Genomic DNA, 14578 nt, shown 5'->3' with positions numbered 1-14578 from the left:
GTATGATGGCAATTTACATATACTCCAGAATGTTATGAAGAGTGATCAGATGAATTGCAATTAATTGCAAAGTCCCTCTTTGCCATGCAAATGAACTGAATCCCCAAAAAACATTTCCACTGCATTTCAGCCCTGCCACAAAAGGACCAGCTGACATCATGTCAGTGATTCTCTCGTTAACACAGGTGTGAGTGTTGACGAGGACAAGGCTGGAGATCACTCTGTCATGCTGATTGATTCAAATAACAGACTTGAAGCTTCAAAAGGAGGGTGGTGCTTGGAATCATTGTTCTTCCTCTGTCAGCCATGGTTACCTACAAGGAAACACGTGCCATCATCATTGCTTTGCACAAAAAGGGCTTCACAGGCAAGGATATTGCTGCCAGTAAGATTGCACCTAAATCAACCATTTATCGGATCATCAAGAACTTCAAGGAGAGCGGTTCAATTGTTGTGAAGAAGGCTTCAGGGCGCCCAAGAAAGTCCAGCAAGCTCCAGGACCATCTCCTAAAGTTGATTCAGCTGCAGGATCGGGGCACCACCAGTACAGAGCTTGCTCAGGAATGGCAGCAGACAGGTGCGAGTGCATCTGCGCGCACAGTGAGGCGAAGACTTTGAGGATGGCCTGCTGTCAAGAAAGGCAGCAAAGAAGCCACTTCTCTCCAGGAAAAACATCAGGGACAGACTGATATTCTGCAAAAGGTACAGGGATTGGACTGCTGAGGACTGGGGTAAAGTCATTTTCTCTGATGAATCCCCTTTCCGATTGTTTGGGGAATCAGGAAAAAAGCTTGTCCGGAGAAGACAAGGTGAGTGCTACCATCAGCCCTGTGTCATGCCAACAGTAAAGCATCCTGAGACCATTCATGTTTGGGGTTGCTTCTCAGCCAAGGGAGTGGGTTCACTCACAAATTTGCCTAAGAACACAGCCATGAATAAAGAATGGTACCAACACATCCTCCTAGAGCAACTTCTCCCAACCATCCAGGAACAGTTTGGTGACGAACAATCCCTTTTCCAGCATGATGGAGCACCTTGCCACAAGGCAAAAGTAATAACTAAGTGGCTCGGGGAACAAAACATCGATATTTTGGGTCCATGGCCAGGAAACTCCCCAGACCTTAATCCCATTGAGAACTTGTGGTCTATCCTCAAGAGGCGGGTGGACAAACAAAAACCCACAAATTCTGACAAACTCCAAGCATTGATTATGCAAGAATGGGCTGTCATCAGTCAGGATGTGGCCCAGAAGTTAATTGACAGCATGCCAGGGCGGATTGCAGAGGTCTTGAAAAAGAAAGGTCAACACTGCAAATATTGACTCTTTGCATCAACTTCATGTAATTATCAATAAAAGCCTTTGACACTTATGAAATGCTTGTAATTATACTTCAGTATTCCATAGTGACATCTGACAAAAATATCTAAAGACACTGAGGGAGCAGACTTTTGAGAATGACACAAATATTAATTTTCACACTTTTGGCCACGACTGTACAGTCCCGCTGTTTGTTACCACAGATGTTCAATATAGAGCGTCTTAGCATCAGCAGCAAATACGGTAATGGTATTATAATGGTATCAGTGTAGAGTAGTTTTAATGAGACTGCTGGATGGGAAAATGTGGTACTAACTCTGAAGGTGTTGAATGGTAGGCTATTTGGCATGCGAGTGGTTTAAAAAGTGGTTACCTGGGTGTTTCGGGAGTTTGAGAAAGTGGGTGTCTGCAATGTAACAAAGTGGATATCTGGGTCTTTGTGGGGGATTTTGAAGTGGAAGGTATTTGTGGTATTTTGGGACCATTCTCGCCCCCATCCCAGACTCTTGAAAGGGATCTGAAATCTGAATTCAACATAAGCTCTGCTGAGTGTCTGAATCCTCTAGTCTCTCGCTCCCCCTCTCTCTCTCCTGCCTTCCCCCCCTCTCCCTTGCCAACTTCTGAAACACTTATCGCTGAAACATTTATATTCTCTCTCCTTCCATCTGTCCCTCCTTCCTTCCCTCCCCTACTATTTTCTATGAGCGGGTATTGGTACTTCTCAGACACTTGAGGGGGAAAACGTTATTATCGAAGAAACATTTCTCTTTGCCGTACACACACATTTGCTGAGGTGTCGACAGGCTCCTGTAATAATTACCACAGTACAGTTTAAATCCATTTTACAGGTTATCAATTAACAGAAGATGAAACGACACACATTGTTAGCGGCGTCCTCGTTAGAGGTTTTCTCCTCGGCTAGATCAAAACTGTTACAACACTATACTTTCACTTCCTTGCGTCATTAATTAGTTAAATGAACGCTTTAAAATGACTAATTTTGCAGCTGAAAGCTAATTGGAAATATTTAGACAGTGCATTATAGCGTGGGCAATTAGCAAAGGTTAGGAGACCATTGAGCCTATTGATTCAGCTCTAATGTACAGTGCATTCGAAAAGTATTCAGACCCATTGACTTTTTCCACATTTTGTTACGTTACAGCCTTATTCTAAAATTGATTAAAATAGTTTCCCCCCCCTCATCAATCTACACACAATACCCCGTAATGACAAAGCAAAAAACATTGTTTTTTTTTAATGTTTGAAAATGTATTATAAATCAAAAACTGAAAGATCACATTTACATAAGTATTCAGACCCTTTACTCAGTACTTTGTTGAAGCACCTTTGGCAGCAATTACAGCCTCGAGTCTTCTTGGATATGACACTACAAGCTTGGCACACCTGTATTTGGGGAGTTTCTCCCATTCTTCTCTGCAGATCATCTCAAGCTCTGTCAGGTTGGATGGGGAGCATCGCTGCACAGCTATTTTCAGGTCTCTCCAGAGACGTTTGATCGGGTTCAAGTCAAGGCTCCGGCTAGACCACTCAAGGACATTCAGAGACTTGTCCCAAAGCCACTCCTGCGTTGTCTTGGCTGTGTGCTTAGGGTTGTTGTCCTGTTGTAAGGTAAACCTTCGCCCCAGTAGGAGGTCTTGAGCACTCTGGAGCAGGTTTTCATCAAGGATCTCTCTGTACTTTGCTCCGTTCATCTTTCACTCAAGCCTGACTAGTCTCCCAGTCCCTAACGCTGAAAAACATCCCCACAGCACGATGCAGCCAAACTCATGCTTCACCATAGGGATGGTGCCAGGTTTCCTCCAGATGTGACACTTGGCATTCAGGTCAAAGAGTTTAATCTTGGTTTCATTAGACCAAAGAATCTTGTTTCATGGTCTGGAAGTCCTTTAGGTGCCTTTTGGCAAACTCCAAGCGGGCTGTCATGTGCCTTTTACTGAAGAGTGGCTTCCGTCTGGCCACTGTACCATAAAGGCCTGATTGGTGGAGTGCTGCAGAGATGGTTGTCCTTCTGGAAGGTTCTCTCAGAGGGGTTGGGTTAAATGCGGAAGACACATTTCAGTTGTACAACTGACTAGGTATCCCCCTTTCCTATCTCCACAGAGGAACTCTGGAGCTCTGTCAGAGGGACCAGCGGGTTCTTGGTCACCACCCTGACCAAGGCCCTTCTCCCCCAATTGCTCAGTTTAGCCAGGCGGCCAGCTATAAGAAGAGTCTTGGTAGTTCCATTTAAGAATGATGGAAAATACTGTGTTCTTGCTGCAGAAATGTTTTGCTATCCTTCCCCAGATCTGTGCCTCGAACACAATCCTGTCTCGGAGCTCTACGGACATTTCCCTCGACCTCATGGCTTGGTTATTGCTCTGACATGCACTGTCAACTGTGGGACCTTATATAGACAGGCGTGTGACTTTCCAAATCATGTCCAATCAATTGAATTTACCACAGGTGGACTCCAATCAACTTGTAGAAACATCTTAAGGATGATCAATGGAAAAAGGGTCTGAATACTTATGTAAATAAGGTATTTACGTTTTTTATTTTTTTATAAATGTGCAAAAATGTCCTAAAATCAGTTTTAGCTTCGTCATTATGGGGTATTGTTTGTAGATTGATGAGGAATAGTTTTTTATGTAATCAATTTTATAATAAGGCTGTAATGGGGAAAAAAAGGGAAAAGGGAAGGGGTCTGACTACCTTCCGAATGCACTGCATGTAGGTACAACGTATGCCGACTTCAGGAGTGCTTCGGGGTGGCAGGGTGCAGCCGCCTAAACGGTGCCACTTAATGCGTTACAATTTTATATATCCTTAGAAGAGCTATGCTCACGTTCATTAGGCACCAAACGTAAGGAAACTGGCTGAAACTGGCTACTCAGCAAATTGGATACAGTCTATCACAGTGCCATCCGTTTTGTTACCAAAGCCCCATTTAGTACCCACCACTGCGACCTGTATGCTCTCGTTGGCTGGCCCTCGCTTCATATTCGTCGCCAAATCCACTGGCTCCAGGTCATCTATAAGTCTTTGCTAGGTAAAGCCCAGCCTTATCTCAGCTCACTGCTCACAATAGCAGCACTCACCCGTAGCACGCGCTCCAGCAGGTATATTTCACTGGTGACCCCCAAAGCCAACTCCTACTTTGGCCGCCTGTCCTTCCAGTTCTCTGATGCCAATGACTGGAGCGAATTGCAAAAATCACTGAAGCTGGAGACTCATATCTCCCTCACTAACTTTAAGCATCAGCTGTCAGAGCAGATTACAGATCATTGCATCTGTACATAGCCCATCTGTAAATAGCCCACCCAACTACTTCATCCCCATATTGTTATTTTATTTTTTTGCTCCTTTACACCCCAATAGCTCTACTTGCACATTCATCTTCTGCACATCTATCACTTCAGTGTTTAATTGCTAAATTGTAATTATTTCGCCACTATGGCGTATTTATTGCCTTACCTCCCTAATCTTACTTCATTTGCACACAATGTATATAGACTTTTCTATTGTGTTATTGACTGTACGTTTGTTTATTCCATGTGTGACTCTGTGTGTTGTTTGTGTCGCACTGCTTTGCTTTATCTTGGCCAGGTTGCAGTTGTAAATGAGAACTTGTTCTCAACTGGCCTACCTGGTTAAAAAAAAAGGTGAAATAAATAAAAAATAATAACAGGGAGGGACTAGCCTACCACCTGGACTTGTCCAATTTGAAATGCCGGTTTTCCTTTTCCATTGCACAACATTTAAAATGTTTTCCATTGTGTGCCCTAATGAACATGACAACAGCAGTTTAGGGCAGCTTGGACCTTAAAGATACAATCTGGGATTTGTGTTAAAGCTCAACATTAGCCCACCACCAAAGATTAAACAGCAAATATCCCAGATTGCACCTTTAAAATCAGAGAGAGTGCTGCACTGAGTTATGAAAGTCAAAGCTGTTTGAAAAGTAAATACTTCTTCTCCAAACTGCTCTAACAATCAAGGGCTGAACATTTCCTCATTCATTTAAAAGATGGATGAGTCATCGTGTGGATAATGTGTTCCGACTACAGACACCATGTCGGACCACATTCACTCTGTTTGTACATTCCATAGCACTAAATGTTTTTAACTGTTTTGGGAAATGTTGAATATTTAACGGAAGAATAATGACATAGTGCATTGCCATAGCGCTCTTGTTAAACCTTTGAAACAGGAATTAAATTAGGGGGAGTGTTTTTCTGTATTTGTTTGAATCTAGTTAAACATTCAACTGTTTTGTGGTCATACGGCTTTTTGCATTCTATAGCATACAGGCGTACGCTTGTGTTCATTCACAAGGAGAATAATAAAGAGATTCTGTACTCTCTCTATCCTACACACACAGACACACAAAGAGAATACTGTTAATAAAAGCAGGGCAACTGAAAAAACTATGTTATTTTGAATCCTTTGAACTGATTGGCCAGGAGGGGAACCCCAATCTGTACATGCCCTTTTACATGGGCCTTTATATCGTTCTCTTCTCTACACACCATCTCATTCAGGGTTATTGACGGGGGTCGGGCTTCGCCTCATTTAATCAGAAAATCGGGCTGTATCCATGGCACCGGGAGGAGCAGGCAGAGTGGAGGTAGTCCTGAAACACAGGCTGGTCAGAGAGAGAGAGGGTAAACTAGAGGAGAGCCCTCCTGTTCTGCTCTACCTTTCAGAAAGGAGTGTAAGGACCCCCCCCCCACACACACACATATAATGCCCCCCCCCCCCGCCTGTGTGAAAGCAGCGGTGGGAACAGGCCCTCTCTGTGGCACGCCCTGAATAGGGAGCCTTCGCTCTTCAGCGCTCCTGAGTGGGCCTGCCAAAACAGAGGCTTTGGCCCTTCTCCCTCGCCTTCTCTCTCTCTCTCTCTTTGTCTCGGTCTCTCTCTTTCTCTCCCTTTCTCTCACAGGAGAAAGAGAATAGGGGTTTGGCTGAACAAGAGGTAAAGGGAGTTGAGGGGAGGGGACCCATCTGTATAGCCCCCCCATCACTGTAATTAGTCATCTCCTCCAGCCTCCTCCAGAGAGACCGCACTTTGTGGAAGGCTGGACTCGGACACACCGAGGTGGGCTTAGTGGTTTACATTCATCCCCTCTCTCCCCTCCTCCTGGTGGGGTTGCTATTGGGCTGGGCTGGGCCTGGGAAGGTCCATTATCTATGGTGATTTGTGTCCTAATGATGCTGGATTTATCTCCCTCTATAGAATTGGTTCATCCCTGGCTCCACCCCCTACCACAGAAGGAGGGATGAGACACCTAATGGAGGCTGGGTAAGGATACACACATTCAAGGTAGACGTTTACAGCATGAATCAAGAAAAAAGGAGCAAACCCGTGTACAAAGAATGGTAAAGTATTGGATACAGTTCTAGACACAACTGCAGGCCTCACCTTGGAGAAGCCCGCAGAGAAATGTTACCAAAAGAGAAACTATAGCCTGCCATGCTTTGCTTTCCCGAGCTCCGTTCCCGCCATGCCCGTCAAGCAGAACAGATATAAAACAGCCTTCATCACAAATTCATTTTTCACAGAGGAAACAGCTAATGAGGCAGCAGCACTCTCTCAACAGATCTTTGGCAAATGAATAAAAACAACCTGGGAGCGGCGAGCGGAGCGGCAAATCGGGTATTAAACAGAGAACAGGGAGATGTCAAGCTGAAAGCGAACATGAAATGAAGGCGGGTAGAACAGCGTAGCCACACAACAACACATAGGAAAATAGGCCAGATGTGCCGAGGCATCATATATAAACGTTGCGAATGTTTTGCTTCTAATCCCACCTGAATCCATACCTCGATTACCTATGTACATTCATTATGTAGCCTGCATTCATTATCATTATATGGAAAAGATCCACGGATATTTGGTTGTCAGCTCATGATAGGCATGTTGGTTCTTTAACATATCCAGCTGGTTCTTTTCTTTTGAAACTGAATAAAAAAAGACATACTGTTTCTCTAAAATTGATAGATCATAGTATTTAAGCATAACGTATAACTTTTCCTTAGAAAATACCCCTTCCGGGCCTCCCTACTCTGACGGTATTTGCTCGGCAGCCCAATGAAGATTTATAATAATAGAAATCCTATGTTATCTACAGGGTTTTTTCTCTCTATTTTGAAGCCGATGTCAGCGGACTGATAGCGCTTCGTGCCACGGGTGGTTACCAATGCAATCCAGGAGCATTATTAACGACTACAATCCCCACGAACTGCTCACTCGATGCTGCCTGGAGAACTACGGGATCTTCCCATGGTCCTCCTGAAATATGCATGGTGGGACGTGGCTCCATACCGCAGGCTCCATCCATAATCTATGAGCTCACATGTAGGAATGAATTCACATGTTGGCGGCGTGGATTACCTCTGGCTAGTTGGATTGGCCTGGTGTAAGAATGGTTGTGGCATATGTGGGAGGGCTGCACCTGTTTTCCCCCAATGTAAATCTGGCATTTCGGCTGCACCTCAACTCTAAGTCAGTTTGGGCACTGCCTTTTTCTACGGACATGAATTTGGAGGATAGGAATCATCAGTAGAGGGAATATGATTTTGCATGTTGGCATCTTTACTGGGATGTGGTGCAATTGAGACATTCACATTGCAGTCCTAAAGGGCCTGTATCAGTCCCTATCAGCCAAGGCCCAGCAGTGTACCCAGGGACTGTAATGTGGCAACACCACTCATTGGTGCTCCGTCATAATCTATCCTAAGCAGACACTATTCAGGGCCCATTACTGTAAGTTCTGCTGGAACTTTCCTGGACCCGTGGAGGTCCAGAGAGAGGTGTCGTGTTAGTGGGAGATGTGAGAAGCTTCGTCCCTATAGTGATGGGGTAAGCGATGACCTGTCAGTGCAGACACAGGAAGGGATGGCGGAAGCAGCTGGACACTGTTACAGGCCAACGTCAAGAGACTCCGAGGTGGTAAGACAAGGATGTATAATGGGACGAGGGAGTGTTTTCAAAACTGTAATGTTTACATGAATTCTGATTATTTCCATTGATACACAACATCCTGAAATACATGTATATGTAGATATCTTTGTTAGAAATAATGCTATATTTCCTTTGACTGGGGGATGCTGAATGTGAAAAATGGCTCAACTTACCCCGCTCTCCCCTACAGACATTCTAAGGCGGATCCACCTTCACTCTGTTTGCATATTCCAAGTCATTAAATGTTGAACTGTTTTGGGAGACATTCTATTTCCATGAAATATTCAACAATTACATTGTACAATGCCACAGCACTCTTGTTAAACCATTGAAACAGCAATTCAATTAGAAGGAGTGTTTTTCTGTATTTGTTTGAATCTAGTTAAAACATTCAACTGTTTTATTTAGCTGTATGGCTTTTTCCATTCGAGGGCATACAGGTGCATGCTTGTGTTCAATTAAGAAGGAGAATAATACAGATTCTGTACTCTCTTTCTCTATCACTCTCACACACAGGCTCACTACAGAATTAGACGTTTATTCACGTTTCTCCAAAAGTCACATTTCAAAGTGTTTTTGACACCCCGGGTTGACTCCTGCTCAGTATCGTTCTGTTTCTCCAAACATCTCATTTTGAAGTGTTTGACACCATGGGTGTGGAGGATAGGAATCATCAGTAGAGGGGATATGATTTCGCTTGCTAGCATCTGCACTGGAATGTGGCGCAATGGTCTTGAGCCATTGCAGTCCTAAAGGGCCTGTCTCAGTCCCTATAAGCCAAGGCCCAGCAGTGTACCCCTGTAATGTGGCAACACCACTCATTGGTGCTCCGTCATAATCTATCCTAAGCAGACACTATTCAGGGCCCATTACTGTAAGTTCTGCTGGAACTTTCCTGGACCCGTGGAGGTCCAGAGAGAGGTGTCATCTTAGTGGAAGATGTGAGAAGCTTTGTCCCTATGGTAGTTGGGTGAGCGATGACCCGTCAAAGCTGACACCCGAAGGGATGGAGGGAGCAGCTGGACGATGTTACAGGCCAACGCCAAGAGGCTCCTAGGTGGTAAGACAAGGATGTTTAAATGGGACGAGGGAGGAAGAGGCTAGACACTGAAAGACAAAGGGGGACAGAGGAGCGAGGGAGAGAGTACACGTCAGGGGAGGGAGGGAGAGGAGATGTTCGACAAAGGGAGACATGGGGATCTCCTCTCCCAGGTTTGACTACTCTGAGGTAACCACAGACAAGGGAGGGGAGGACGTCGGTGGGATCATGGAGTACAACTCATCTCATCTATATTCTGGGTTCGTCTCACTAAGTGCACCAGGGGTTGTGTTCTGTTCATATGCAGCAGCAGGAGCAGCAGAGCCAACCCACCGCACCCTGTGAGTTATGGAGAATACACACACCCTTAGCAGGGCTTAATGGCAAACTACCGTGTGAACTGGTTTACTGCTCAGTTCCCTTTGAGTGCTGCTAATATGTGACACGAATGCAAAGACACACACACACACACACACACACACACACACACACACACACACACACACACACACACACACACACACACACACACACACACACACACACACACACACACACACAAAAAAAAACAAAGGCATCTGTTTCTGACAGTTGGGCCTTAATGGAATTCGTGGAGGTTGTGTTCGCAATAAAGCAAAATTATTAGCATAGACAGTTTTACAATGAGGGCAAACCTGAATGACAACAGAAATCTGCATCAATATAAAACATTTCAAATGCTATGTTCTGCAGGTGCTGGAGAAAACCAATACTGTGGGTCTTCTCACACCGTAACTTTACGGCTTATTCTCAGAGTTAGACCTGCCTGTCAACATGAGTGTGACCTATTCAAAGCACAGAAAAACGGTACACTGAACGAATGCACCTCCAGGCCTGGTCCGAGCTGTTCCACACTCCATCAACTTACAGTTTCTCTACACCATGGCAAAGCTCAAACTGTGTTAAAGAGCTTTTCATAAATGTCTCCTCAAAATGGCACTGGGGAGTGTGCCTTCAAACCCCAGGTAGACTAGAGAGCTAGCTACGGGGACTTGGAGAACAGAGCTCAGATCAAAAATGAAGAGAAGTGAAAAAGAAAAGCGTTTATGAAATCTAAAGGTCCTGGTAGTCAGTGACTCATGCAGAGGCCTTCACATTTAGAGCGCCAGTCCTGTTTTGGAAGTTATGTAATCATTCACCAATGTCAACAGCTCAAAAGCACTGAACACAAACAGACATACTGACCGACGCATCTTGGCATTTTCATCAAAACAACAGTCAAGTCCTTCCGGTATCTTTCAATTCCGTTCTATATAAAACTCGGTTCCTTTATTCCTTTCTCTTTCCAAAGCCTGTAAGGCAGCATCGTTCCACCTGTGACGCTGTTCCGCGCAGGATGGACCCCATTGAGGCGAAACAAAGCCATCTGATTCACTTCCCCAGGTTAACAAACCTGATCCCAGATCAGTTTGTGCTGTATGGCCAAGCAGTTGACTATGCAGCACCAACAGATCTGGGAGCAGGCTACAGGCTACAGGTTCGACTTCAACTAGTACATAAAACAGAGAGAAAGGGCTCCTCCTAGTGGAAGAATTGAAGACCTGCAACTTCACTCAGATGACAAACGAGGTAGCGAAATAGTCAGCCTCTTCCATAGCAACAGCCTCTACATAGCAACAACTTCCTTGAATAAAAAAAAGTGCTATTATAGCCTTGATCTCGCTTTCAAAAGAGACAGCTCTTTGTAGCCATCATCCTTGGGCCCAGAATTGAATTTGATCCAGTTGTTATGTGAACGACCTTGCGTGGCATACAGCACAGCCAGCATTTCAATGGTGCCCTATGCCGACCTGATATTTAGAACATGGTGATTCCAATCTATAGTCACCATAGTCTCTCTATGCTCCATTTTGTTTTTCATGGATTTAAATCCACAGTAGCTATGAAGACAGAAGGTCTTATCGATCAATCCAATCTCATCTACATAACAGTGGCAAAGACAGAATCTATAAGGGTAAAGTTTGGGAGATAAGTATTCTCCAAAATATAAAATGAGGCACACCACCTTCAAAGCATACCACATCCCTATTGATTTGCACAACACTCCTGTCCACATTAGCATTTCAGTCAGAGAATTCTCTTTCCTCCGCTCCACTATGGACTTTTTACCCCATTTCCACACTGGGATGTGTATGATGAATGCAGGCCTATGATGAATCCCTTCAAAGCCAGAGGCAGACATAATCTCGGGGGGTAGCCTCAGATGGTGAGCCCACGGTGTCCAAACGGTCCAATTGCAGCCCCCACAATGCTGCACTTTGATCAGGGTCGGTTGAGGTACGGTTGATTTAAAACGCCCTGCTTCTGGCTGTCACTACCGGCCCAGAAGGGAGCTGGCTGAGAATTCTGGGTATTGATACCTGGTGGAAATCAGTGACTGGATGAAACAGACTCCCCAAAGGACTGCATGGTGGAACGACTCTACATACTCAGTATATATTAAGAGGAAAAACAGCAGGTGGGACGAAAATGCGGTAGAATATCATCAGGGAACACATACAAGCAGACTACTGTCCATTTTCACTGGCAGTAAGCATCACCTTTGAATACAGTACAGGCATATGCTGGCTTCTAGAAAAGCATTAGTGTGCTAGGATGCAATTATGCAACTAGTGGCAATCTAATGCCTGTGGACTTGGAACAGTTTGATGCCACATTGGTCTGATGTAATATCGCATCTTGAAAGTGATGCACCCACCACTTCCCTCCGAGGGACCAGTGTTCCACCACAGGCACAGCCCACAGAGAAGAGGCTGCCACAGAGATCCTTATGACAAGTGATGCACCCACCACTTCCCTCCGAGGGACCAGTGTTCCACCACAGGCACAGCCCACAGAGAAGAGGCTGTCACAGAGATCCTTATGACAAGTGATGCACCGACCACTTCCCTCCGAGGGACCAGTGTTCCACCACAGGCACAGCCCACAGAGAAGAGGCTGTCACAGAGATCCTTATGACAAGTGATGCACCGACCACTTCCCTCCGAGGGACCAGTGTTCCACCACAGGCACAGCCCACAGAGAAGAGGCTGCCACAGAGATCCTTATGACAAGTGAAGGCAACTGCCATCTTGTTGTCAAGTTTCCCCAAAACATCCCAGCGTTTATTACTGCGGTTGGTTTAATTTCAATTAGCATCAACCAACAGTTAGCTGCATGTCTTCCTGTCTGTCAAAGAGTCTCTGGTAGCCTTGAAGTGTAGCAGTCCCAGCATTGCAGACATACAGTGCATTCGGAAAGTGGCTCCGCCAGAGCCTGGACTTGAACCCGAACGACAATCTCTGGAGAGACCTGAAAATAGCTGTGCAGCGACGCCCATCCAACCTGACAGAGCTTGAGAGGATCTGCAGAGAAGAATGGGAGAAACTCCCCAAATACAAGTGTGTCAAGCTTGTAGCGTCATCCCCAAGAAGACTCGAAGGCTGTAATCGCTGCCAAAGGTGATTCAACAAAGTGCTGAGTAAAGGGTCTGAATAATTATGGAAATGTGAATATTGTAAATATTTCCGTTTATTATTTTAAATACATTTGCAAACATTTCTAAAAACAGTTTGTGCTTTGACATTATGGGGTATTGTGTGTAGAAAACAATTCAATCCATTTTAGAATAAGGTTGTAACGTAACATAATGTGGAAAAAGTCAAGGGGTCTGAATACTTTACGAATGCACCGTAACGGCCCAGAATGCACCGTAACGGCCCAGAATGCACCGTAACGGCCCAGAATGCACCGTAACGGCCCAGATGACAAGTTCTCATGGGTTGAATGTATGAAGAAATCGCTGTCCGACTTACACGCTAGTTTTGGCTCGAAACCAAACCTTTTGACTATGAGCTTCATAAATATGTCAGGTGCGGTCAACATCAATCGTTACCATCAGCCTCATCAATCACCATCATCGTCATTATCATCGTCCTGACCTTGCAAAGGCAGGGGGACTAAGAACAAAGTAACCTACATAACACATTTTTTCAATAGAAACTCTTCCGTAAAACATCAGTAGTTTGTGTGCGTGTACCCACACACTTGCGTCACATCAGTGAACAAAACACTACCGGGGCTTTTCGAATTACCTGACATTATGTTACAACTTCCTGATGGAACACTGAATCACTTCTACGGTATAGCATCAATATCCCGACATTTGCGGGGGAGAAAACGTCAGGTTGTTTTAAGCAGAACATTGGTGTCAGCTTTTTAAAAAGTAAGAGGGGAAAAAAATATCTGGCTGCTTTGACATTTTCAGCGAGCAGGAATCAAAGAGGTGATAAAGATAGTGTTTACTCCCAAATGGCACCCTATTCCCTTTGTAGTGCACTACTACCCACCATGGGGCTCTGGTCAGAAGTAGTGCACTTCTATAGAGTATAGGGAATAGGGTACCATCTGGGATGCACTCAGTGTCTGTCTCTGTCAGAGCCAAACAAACAGAGGAGAGGAAAAGAGAGGAGAGGTAATCACTGTCTGGCCATTAACAGGGTGAATGGCATGAGAAATCGCTCTGTGTGTGTCTCTGGCTGGGCGATGTGCATCCTGGAGCCTGTCTGGGCGATGTGCATCTTGGCTGTCACCTGGGCATCCCTGCTGAGAAGGATCTGACAGAGGAGATAAAGGCGAGCACAGGGGAGCCATGTGGGCGTTTATACAAATGGTAGGCATTCCTCACATCCAATTGTAAAGAAGGTTGTGTAGGTTGGTGCTATGTAGGTCTGGAAAGCCTATCTGCTTCAGCCCTGTGTACATATGGCATCATAAGGCAGCCTGCATTGCATTCAAAAAAACATGTTAAAATGTATGGAGGAAGTCATACGTCTCATAATAATGGGGAAAGTCAAGACTTCAGTAAAAATCCCAAGGCAGACTTCAAATCAAATCACATTTTATTTGTCACATGCGCCAAATACAACAGGTGTAGACCTTACAGTGAAATGCTTACTTACTGTATCCCTTAACCAACAATGCTTTAAGAAGTGAAGAAGAAAAACGTCTTAAGTAAATAATTGATAAGTAAAAAGAAAAAAAGAAGATAAAAGTAACAAATAATTAAACAGCAGCAGTAAAATAACAATAGCGAGGCTATATACCAGTACAGAGTCAATGTGCGGGGGCACCGGTTAATCGAGGTAATATGTACATGTAGGTAGAGTTAAAGTGACCTTGCATAGATAATAAACAGAGAGTAGCAGCAGTGTAAAAGAGGGGTCTGGGTAGCCCT

This window comes from Salvelinus fontinalis, chromosome 42 (assembly GCF_029448725.1).
Source record: "Salvelinus fontinalis isolate EN_2023a chromosome 42, ASM2944872v1, whole genome shotgun sequence".
Taxonomy (NCBI): Eukaryota; Metazoa; Chordata; class Actinopteri; order Salmoniformes; family Salmonidae; genus Salvelinus; species Salvelinus fontinalis.
This window is presented reverse-complemented; position numbering follows the sequence as displayed.